The sequence below is a fragment of the Leptodactylus fuscus genome, chromosome 6, assembly GCF_031893055.1.
Source record: "Leptodactylus fuscus isolate aLepFus1 chromosome 6, aLepFus1.hap2, whole genome shotgun sequence".
Classification (NCBI taxonomy): domain Eukaryota; kingdom Metazoa; phylum Chordata; class Amphibia; order Anura; family Leptodactylidae; genus Leptodactylus; species Leptodactylus fuscus.
The window spans coordinates 265,272-275,472 of NC_134270.1; the positions used below are offsets into that span (position 1 = coordinate 265,272).

General features: G+C 44.3%; 1 pseudogene; it reads right to left on the reverse strand.

Annotated features, from left to right (window-relative positions):
- Positions 1-5,979: 5,979 nt before the first annotated feature.
- On the reverse strand, positions 5,980-6,183 carry LOC142210893 (U2 spliceosomal RNA; annotated as a pseudogene).
- Positions 6,184-10,201: the final 4,018 nt, after the last annotated feature.

Consider the following 10,201-nt stretch of genomic DNA (forward strand, 5'->3'; position numbering starts at 1 on the left):
TTTTTATTAAACACTTCACATATTACATAGATTCAAAAACACAATTTACAGCAGATACATAGGGTTAAAAACAAGTTAAAAACCATAAAATGGCAATGCAGTGGCTGATTTAAATACAAGAATTCCATTCCTTCTGAAACCATTGTTTTAAAATTGGTGACTTGGCTTTCTTGTCTAAAAGGTAATACAGGTATAACTGGCTAAAAGCAACACTTAAAACGTCCTCGGGAGATAAAAAGTCCTTTTTAAATATTAAAACGTTCCTGGCCTTCCAGAGCGCGTCCTTCACACAGTTTATGGCCTTCCATGCCATGATGTGTTGCTCTCTGGAGGAGCTACGGTAAAGTCCATATAAAACGGCATCTTTGTCCAGTCCTCTGAGGTCCGCCACCTTCCTTAGCAATGGTGCGATTTTGTTCCAGATGATTTGTGCAAACACGCAGTCCCAAAGCAGATGTTCAACAGTCTCGTCAGCAAAACAACCTCTTGGGCAGGCGGCGGACCTCGTGTAGCCCCTCCGATACTGGAAAGCACGGCATGGAAGGCACCCATGGACGCTGCTCCAGGCCAGGTCTTTCTGAGAATTAAAAAGGAACGGACCGTTAATAAAATGCCAAATGGTTAAACTTTTCTCTTCATTAAAATTACTAACGCCGCAAGTTATCTCCCTTTGTCTAAGTGTCCTAATTAGCTTTCTACTATTTTTTAAATCTGATACACTTTTTGTCTGCAGGTTAAAAAGACTGACTATTTTATCATATATAGCGTAGTGACTAGGCAATTTAAAAGCGTAGGGCGCGGTTAAAACTATGTCAAACCATTTAAAACGCCTCATAAAAAAGCCTAAACTATATCGTGTGAAATATGATAAAAAGTTATCTTTAAAAAGTGTATTAAAACCATAACAAAAATGCTTGATTAAAAGGAATCTGGGAATGTCGGGGAAGTCCTTCCCTCCCCTCTTCTTCCCCCTTACCACCACTTCACGTTTTAACTTTTCCGCACGGGACCCCCAGAAGAATGTAAAACAGGACTTGTTAATTTTCTTTAAAATCACTGTAGGGGGAGGGAAGACAATACTTAAGTAAAGTAAAATCGGTAAAATAATCATTTTTAAGATTAAAACCTTCCCCTCCATTGTTAGTTTCCGCAGATTCCATATACAAAATTTTTTGTTTACCTTGTCAGCCACTGCATTCCAACTATTAAGACCGTCATTGGACTCACTGAAGGAGACTCCTAAAATGGTGATTGCATCAGAGGTAGACACGGGAACATCAGTAAAAGCCATGCCTCCGACATTTAAAATACTACTTTTGTCTAAATTTACCTTGAAGCCGGAGGCACAGCAATAAAAATCCAGACGCCTTAGGGTACGATGGATTGAAGGGGTGTCCCTGCATAGTACTGCTACGTCATCCATGTACCCCACTGCTTTCGCCTCTAGCCCCCCTCCGCCAGGGAGGGGGACGCCTCTGATGACTTTATCCTTTCTGATGCTACATAAAAATGGTTCGAGGGCACATATGAAAAGCAGTGGGGACAAGGGACACCCCTGTTTGACCCCTGAATTTAAAACTACTTCCCGTGTCTTAAAACCATTCACTAAAATACGGCTGGTGCAGTTATTATAAAACATTTTAAGAGACAATAAAAAACCATCCGGTATCCCCATTTTCTCTAAAACATTAAACAAATAAAAGTGGGACACCCTGTCGAACGCCTTTTCGAAATCTAAAGATAAAATCGCAAGTTGGCTCTTTTTATCTTTGGCGTTCTCTATTGCATCTCGGATTAAAATCAGGCTGTCCCACACACTCCGCCCTGGGATGGCGCAAACTTGGTTGGAGTGAATGATTTCGTGTGCCACCTCTTTCAAGCGGTTTGCGCAGATTTTGGCTAGGATTTTATAGTCCATGTTTAGCAAGGTGATGGGTCGCCAGTTTTTTAATTGCGTTTTGTCTCCCTTTTTATGGATCAGGGAGACCTCACCCTTCCCCCAGGACAGAGGCATAGTCTTAGAGATAAAAACTTCAGTAAATAGTTTAAATAGATCGTCTTTTAAAATGTCATAAAAACGACTATAAAACTCCCAGGGGATACCGTCCGGCCCAGGCACTTTACCTGCGTTAAAACTTCGAATTGACTCTAAAACCTCCTGCTCAGTTATAGGGCGCGCTAAAAACTGCTGAGAAGCAGGGGTTAAAACAGCCGTTACCTCCTTCAGTGAGTCCTCCATAAAATACTGATCCACAGGTCTAGAGCTAAAAAGGGAAGAGTAAAAGTCATATACTTGGTTTAAAATACCCTGTACAGCTGACTCCCCATTTACACAATCCATAATTACTCTTTTGCCTGCCGCTTTCTTAAAAAAGTACCTGGAGCAGGTTTCGTTTTGCTCAATATGTTTAATTTTAGCACGGTAGATTACATCTTTCCCCTTCTGCTCCAGGTACTTGGCTATTTCTTCTTTTAGGTTTAAAATTTCTTTGCTTACCTCCACCCCGTGCGCCCTCAGCCTGTACAGGGTCTGCAGACGGGTATTCAGATTAGTATAATGTTCTCTTTTTTCTATGACTTTGCGCTTCCCCAGGTTAATAAAATATGAGCGTATCTGCTTTTTAAAACCCTCCCACCATTTGCTGATGGGAGCCCTGGGGTGCTTTACCCGTCTGCACGCGGCATAAAATAATTTAAAATCTTCTAAGACCTGTGGATCGTCTAAAAGGGAAATATTAAGACGCCAGGACTTGTGACCATAAAACTGATTGACATTAAAATCAACAGTAAAATAAAGCATGTTATGATCCGATAAAACATTAGTTAAAACTTCGCACCTAGATGGCAGTATGTCCTCCGAGCAAAAAATAAAATCAATTCTGGAACTGCAGGTGTTGTTGCTCCATGTGACGCCGGCTGCCTCTGGCATGTCCCGGTTACATGCTCGGTATACATCTTTCAGTTTAGCATCCAGTATTAAGTTTTTTAGCATGCCAGATGTCCTGTCATAGTTCTTACTTACGCTTGTAGACAGCCGGCGTTCACCTCGGAGGACAGTATTAAAATCTCCGGCAAGGATGAGGGGCTCCGATGTCGTGATGTGTAGTTGCAAGACCTCCAACATCCTTGCCCTTTCGTTTCTGATGGGAGAAGCGTAAAAGTTTAAAAACTGCCACCTGGTGCCGTCAATAAAAGCTTTAACTAATAAAATGCGTCCTGGTAAAATCTCATTAATAGTGTCTATTAAAATATTTCCCTTTAAAAGAATGGCGACTCCTGCTGATTTCGTGTCATTTGATCCCGACCATACGGAAGGTCCATGCACCCAGTCCAGCTGGTATTGTGTGTAGCTGGACTGGTGCGGGATGCCACACTCCTGTAGGAAGAAGACTGATGCGGAAAAACAGGATAAAAAGTTAAAAACAGCGCATCTCCTTGTCTTCCTCTTCACCCCTCTCACATTAAAAGTTATGCCTTTCAGTTGGGTGGCCATGGGGAGGGATAAAAGCAAAAGTCACAAATAAATAAATAACTTTAAACTTCATTTCTGTCGCACCATTTCTGGGCGTTTTTCTTCACAGACTCTCACTTTCCGAGAGCGCCAGGTCCGTCTCCAGGTTCGTCTCCAGGTTCACCAGAGACTCGCAGGGCACTTCCCGGGGGATGGAGAGCAAGTCACAGACGTCCCCGGACCGGGACATCGCATCGTGGTATAGGATTTCACTCCCGGGGGATCCGATCAGAGGGGAAGAGTAGGATGGTTGCAACTGGGCGTTTATATCCACTTCCAGATCGGAGCCGCCTCCGCCTGGATCCGTATTTTCTGGGGGAGCCGGCAAAGCACTCACCGCCTCCCTAATGCCCCGCAGCGGGCTCTCAACAGGAGGCGGCTGACCACATGGGATGCTCCCGGATGAGCCCGAGGGTCCAGCCCCATCGGAGACAGGCGCCTCCATTGACACCTCTGCCTCCTCTGGGGCCTTCTCCCCGGACCCACCCGTCTTCGCCTTTTTTGCTCCAATTCCCCTTTGAGCCTTGTCACGCTCCTTTTCTGCAGCCTTAGTGGATTTACGTCTCGCCTCAGCCACTTCTTGCGCCTTACGTTTTTTCTTATCTTTCTTAGACAAGACTGGCGTGAAATCAGAGGGAGCCTTTCCCAGCGCCCCCTCTGCCTCCATCCTCCCCTCATCCTCGAAATCCCCCAGGATCTCCATGTCCAGGTCCGCCTCGTTACCTCCATCCGACGAGCTGCCCTGGTCATCGTCTCTGGTCTCCTCCTCTGGCTCCTCCTCTGGCTCTGGGACATCTTTCGACGGCTCATCGCTGTAGTCACATCCTGTGAATTGCTCATCGTCATCTCCTGCTCCCCGGCGCACCTTACAGTCCCGGTAGGTATGGTCCGTACGCTGGCAGAAATTACATTTCCTAGGATGGGGACAATTTTTAAACTCGTGAGAGGGGCTACCACAGTTGCGGCACTTACTCATACAGTGTTCTGGGCGATGGCCGTATTTGCCGCACTTCCTGCAGAAGTCCGGCATCCCATTAAAAAAGAAGTCGCCATTTGCCGAGCCCATTCGGAAGCGAGCTGGTGGAAGGATCGGCCTGTCGCTTGCGTCTTTCCTGATCCCAGCGATGTATTTGCGTTTGCATGTCCACACTCCACATTCGTTTTTAATTCTCCCCTTGGGCTCGGACTCATCGAAAAAGTAATTCACAAATCTATCCACTTCAGCGTCTGTGATAAAAGGAGAATAAATTTTAATCGTTACCAGTTCCTTATTATCCATATGTTTTTTTAAGAGGACGCCCTCTTTCGCCAAATCTTTATATAAGGCCTTAGCCTTAGCGAAGGCCGCCTTATAGATGTCGTCATCAGCCATCGTGACATCATAGTCACCGCGTTTCGGATAATCTTGTACCGCCAGCATACGGAACCGGGGTACCTTAAGCCGTTTCTCCATGATCTCCGTGATCACAAACTTAACGTTATTCCGGGGGTCTCCACTCCTAAGGCTCACCCTTAGAGTGTTACGGAGCCTTGCCCACTCGGGCACAGACCCCATTTCTGCCATCTTGTATGGCAGATCGCTGAGCGCACCTCTGCACTCACTTGTCACGCTCCTGAATGTACCTCCGCCTGTCTAGAGACAAAACAGAGTACTCCTGGGGGATCCCTCCTCGTTCCTCTCAGGGCTAAGCCTCCCCCCCAATAGCAACAGGTGGGTGAAGTCCGGGCAATAAACCCGGACGATCCCACCAGGCCGAGGGGGAGGGTACCTAAGAGGACCTGTAGCACTGACTTGGACCAAATAACTTGCCACTGAGCAGACAAATCACTTGATCTTTGCCAGAAGGCCGAGAAGCGATGGCAAGCGCTCGGCACCTGTTCCGGCGCCCTTCCGTGTTCACTGTGCACCGCTCAAGGTGTGCACCATGCTGCTGCAGCCCTATTTTGCTTTTTTTTTTTTCCTTTCCCTTAATGAAGTAGAAACCAATTAGCTTGTGCAGGTTTTCCCTACCTGCCACCAAAAGTGAAAAAAAAGAAAAGAAAAACTTTTGTGCAGGGCAAAGTGACATGTGCAAATGTTATCTTGTGACGCCAGCGGATTTTGCCGAATTTTGCGAATCTGCATAAACCACTCCCACCGTTTGACCACACCCATTCAAGTGTCCGGTCAAGTGCAAGTTCAGAAATAAATTTATGCCAAAAAATTTTCAAAGAATTCAATGCATTTAAAATTGAATAAAATGGCAGCAAATCAGACACTTTGCAGCAGTAATGTCATTTGCAATCAATCAATCAATCAATTAATTAACCAATCAAAGAAAATAATTAATGAAGTACCTTTCAGGTAGAGTCAGTCACAGCATCAGGCCACGTCCAACTGTCAATTTTCTCTTTGCTAGCTTGCCAGGTGCAGCAATCTTCTCTGTTGGTCGGTCAGTCCTCTGTCTCTTTCTTTCAACTGAATTGGAAAGGGGTGCACCGATCCTGGAAGTAATGCAATACCAGGTCAATGCGTGGAGTGGACAGAGCAAGCTCCGATTCCAGCTCCCTGTTCTAAAAATCCATTTAATATATGGTCCCCAGATAGGGGACGTATCAGATATTAAACTGATAAGAACAGATTTTTTTTTTTTTTTTTTTTTTTTGATTTTTTACTTTTTTATTAAAGGTAAAGGTGGTACAAACTTATGAATAAAAGGAACAGTAATCCACTGTACAACGTTTTCACAAATCGTATGTCATACAAGGCAAAAAAAGCTTTAACTGAACATCAAATTCCATGTTTTGAACTTCCAGGCTTTATCAGCTTTATTATGCCCCAACTTTCTGCAGTCACTTAAATAATAAACGTACATTTCGGCTAAGGCCATCTTTATGCACTCTTTCTCACTGATATAGTCATTATTATACACAAGGATATTGCGACATTTCCACAGAGACAACTTGAGACAATTTACGAATGTCCACATCACTCTCTGGTTGTCATTGTCCAGTTCTGCGTTTAGTCCATACAGAACCACATTATGGTCCAGAGTGCGCAATCCTGTCAGAAATTTTAAAAGTTCACCAGTACTTTGCCAAACGGATCTGGAGAAGTGGCAATTCCAGAATAGATGTAGCACCGTTTCATTCTGTCTGCAGGATAATCTGGGGCATACAGCGGTGTTGCTCCTACGCCGTGCGTGCTGGAATGCCCGCACTGGCAATGCCTCGTGCACTATCAGCCAAGCTAAGTCCCGCAGTTCGTGGCTTAAGTAGGTCCTGTGCACATTGTCCCAAACTTTTTGGCTCCTTTGGTAGGAAAAATTTTTTACCGGCACAAGAGTCTCTCGGTTGTCCAAGATTGTCCAGATCTTTTTGGGAACACTTAAAACGGATTCCTCCATTTCTTTCAAGCCGTAGAGGTGGATCGTCCTCTCCAGTTCTTCATACCACTTAGGATGCGACATTGTCGTCGGAGTCGACAGGGGAATTTTAAGCCAACCGTACTTCCGAAAAATGGTTCCGGCACCATATTTTAGGAACAGGGTCCAATCGGATTTAATCTGCAAGCTTCTAAAACAGAGAGAAAAATAATTAATGCTCAGGATCTTTTTGATGTTCGGTAAACCGCGGCCTCCTTTTCTCCGCCCTTTGTAGCAATTCTCTCTGTTGACTTTTTCGTGGTTGGAACTCCAGAAGAATGTGCAAATAGTCCTCTGTAGAGATTTGAGGATGCCTGCTGGAGGGAAGAATACTGTGTTTATATACAATAGTGTTGGTATCAGGACAGATCTTATCACAAGCAGTTTGCCTTCCATTGACAACTTCCTCATACGCCAGAAGGAGACTTTCTTCTCCACTTTGTCCCTGGCTAACTGCCAACTCTCTTCTCCGCTGTTCTCCGGATTAAAGATTACCCCCAGGATTTTGGCTTTTTCACCTTGTATTTTTAAATTAGGCACAGTGACATTACTCCAGTCCCCTACTGTGAAACATTCGGATTTTGCAAGATTTAATTTGAAGCCAGAAGCCTGACAAAAACATTCTGTCAGAAAGAGAGCTCTCCTTAGTGCAGATTCAGTTTCGCAAAAAATGGTGATGTCATCCATGTAAGCCTTTACCTTATTTTGCGCTCCGCCGCCGCCTGGCAACGGCGTCCCCCTCATCACCTTATCGGCCCTTAGTGATGTTAGGAATGGCTCGATGGCGCACACGAAAAGGATCGGGGACAGAGGACATCCCTGCTTCACTCCAGATCTTAGAGCTACTGGTCCTGTAAGATAACCGTTTATGATAATTTTGCTATGTACATTTTCATACAGTAAGGCGACTCTTTTGATGAATTGATTAGGGAAGCCCATCTCGGCTAGCACTCTCCACAAAAAGGCATGGGACACACGATCAAACGCTTTCATGAAGTCTAAATTCAATAAAGCTACTTTTTGTTTCCTTTCAACTGTGTACCAGATTGCATCTCTGGTGATGTTTAAATTAGCATAGATCCCCCTCCTGGGTACTGCACAAACTTGGTCTGTGTGGATTGTTTTCTCCAAAACACTTTTGACACGGTTTACCAGGATTTTGGCATACACTTTATAATCAGAGTTAAGGAGCGTAATGGGTCTCCAATTTTCCAGGCATTCCCTGTTACCTTTTTTATGAAGTAAGATTACAGCACCTTCCCTCCAGGTCTCAGGCAGCACTTGCGCTTCCATGGCTTCTGAAAAAACACAAAACAGATCTTCTTTCAAGGCATCAAAGTATTCCAAATAAAAATCAATGGGGAGACCATCAGTCCCTGGTGTTTTCCCTGGTTTTAAACTTTTGATGGCATAAGACATTTCCTGCGGTGTTAATTTGCTTAGCAGTATTGGATGTTCTTCCCCTGATAACTTCATTTGGATTGTTTTTAAGATGTCTTCTAGGAAGTACTGGTCTATTTGTTTAGTATCAAAGAGGTTTTGATAAAATTCTCTTGCTTTCTTCAGTATACCCTCCAATTCACACTCGCCCTCAAGTTTTTCTATTGGCACTTTTTTTTCCTGTTGTTTTTTAAAGAAAAACCGAGTGCATTTTTCGTTTTCCTCCAGGTTTTCAACTTTTGCAGAGAATATTATCTCCTTCCCCCTCTCTTCAATGGCCACCTGTATTTGTTTTTTTACAGTTTTAATCACCTCCTCCATTTCTACCCCTGCATTCTGTAGCTGTACTGCTGTTTGTAGCTGCAAAAGCAATTTCTTGTATCTTTCTTTTTTCCTCCTTGCTATTGCTCTCCCCATGCGACAAAAAAAAATTTTTAATATGTTTTTTGGCATACTCCCACCACATTAGGCTAGTTTTGAAGTGTTTCTTTTTATACTGTAAGTCCCTATAGAAAGATAGGAAATTTTTACTAACCTCTTCTTCTTTTAACAAGGATACATTCAGGCGCCAGATTCCACTGCCTTTCTGTAGTATGTTGGAAGATATTTCTATGGACAGCATTTTGTGGTCAGAGAAGGGTACTTCCTCCAAGGATATATCCGTCAGGTTTGTTACATTTGGTACAAAGAAAAAATCAATGCGGGACTTATATTTCCTATTACTCCATGTATACCCAGGTTCACGCCCTTTCAGGGACCTCCATCCATCTTTTAGATCACAGTCAGTTATGATGTTTTCCAATTCACGCCTAGAGCGATCATACCTTGGGTTACTGGTGCCGCCTTCTCTTTTTTCATCCAGCCGGATGCAATTGAAGTCCCCTCCTGTCACGGTGAGGAAAGGTCCGGAAATGTAATGTTTCAAAATATGTAGAGCTTCTGCTCTTTCCTCCGATCCTGTAGGGGCATAGAAATTAATGAGACGCACAATGGTGTTCTTTACTTTTACTGTCACCAGCAAGATCCTCCCGGATACAATCTCCTGGAACGAAATCAGTTCATGCTCTGGATTCCCAGCAAGTACTGCAACGCCCGAATTTTTATTTAGGTCGTCACCCGACCAAACGGAAAAACCTGTCATCCATTCTGAACGTAAAACAGCGTAATTAATTTCATGTTTAAGTCCACATTCTTGCAAAAAATAAAAATCAGCAACATTGTTTTTACAAAAGTCAAAAAAAGCGGCCCTTTTATAAGTGCCCTTTATTCCCCTTACATTAAGGGATTTTATAGTTATTGCGGCCATACCTTCCCTTTAAGTCGGGTCAATGTCCGAAATATTTTGGCTTCCACGTTCGGAGTCAGATGTGGCTACATCTATTCCGGACAGACGCAGCCCAAATGATGATGGTTCTACCATTCTTCGCACACCCTCCGTACGTTGCCTTTTTGCACCCTGAAAGTCCTCAGGCTGAACCGTGGCCTCCACCACATCTTCTGAGCAGGAGTCTTCCTCCAGAGATTCCTCCCCGGATTCTGGCCCCAAGCCCGTCTGAAGGGTTTCCTCCACGGTTTGCACGGTATCCATGTTAGCCCAGTCAGGTATATGTGGCTCGCCTCCTACCTCCATTTGTAGATCAGGGAGAGAAAAATCACTGATTACCTGTGTTCCAGAACCCTTTGGGTCTTCAGTAATCAGGAGTAATGAACTGGGCGTCGCCCTGCTTTTACTTCTCCCAGAGGCTATCTTGGGTGTGGTCCCCTTGGTTGCAGGTCTAGGCATCAGCAATTCAGCTTGGTTTTTACCTTTACCATCTTGGGGTGCAGTTTTCGTAGCCACAATCTG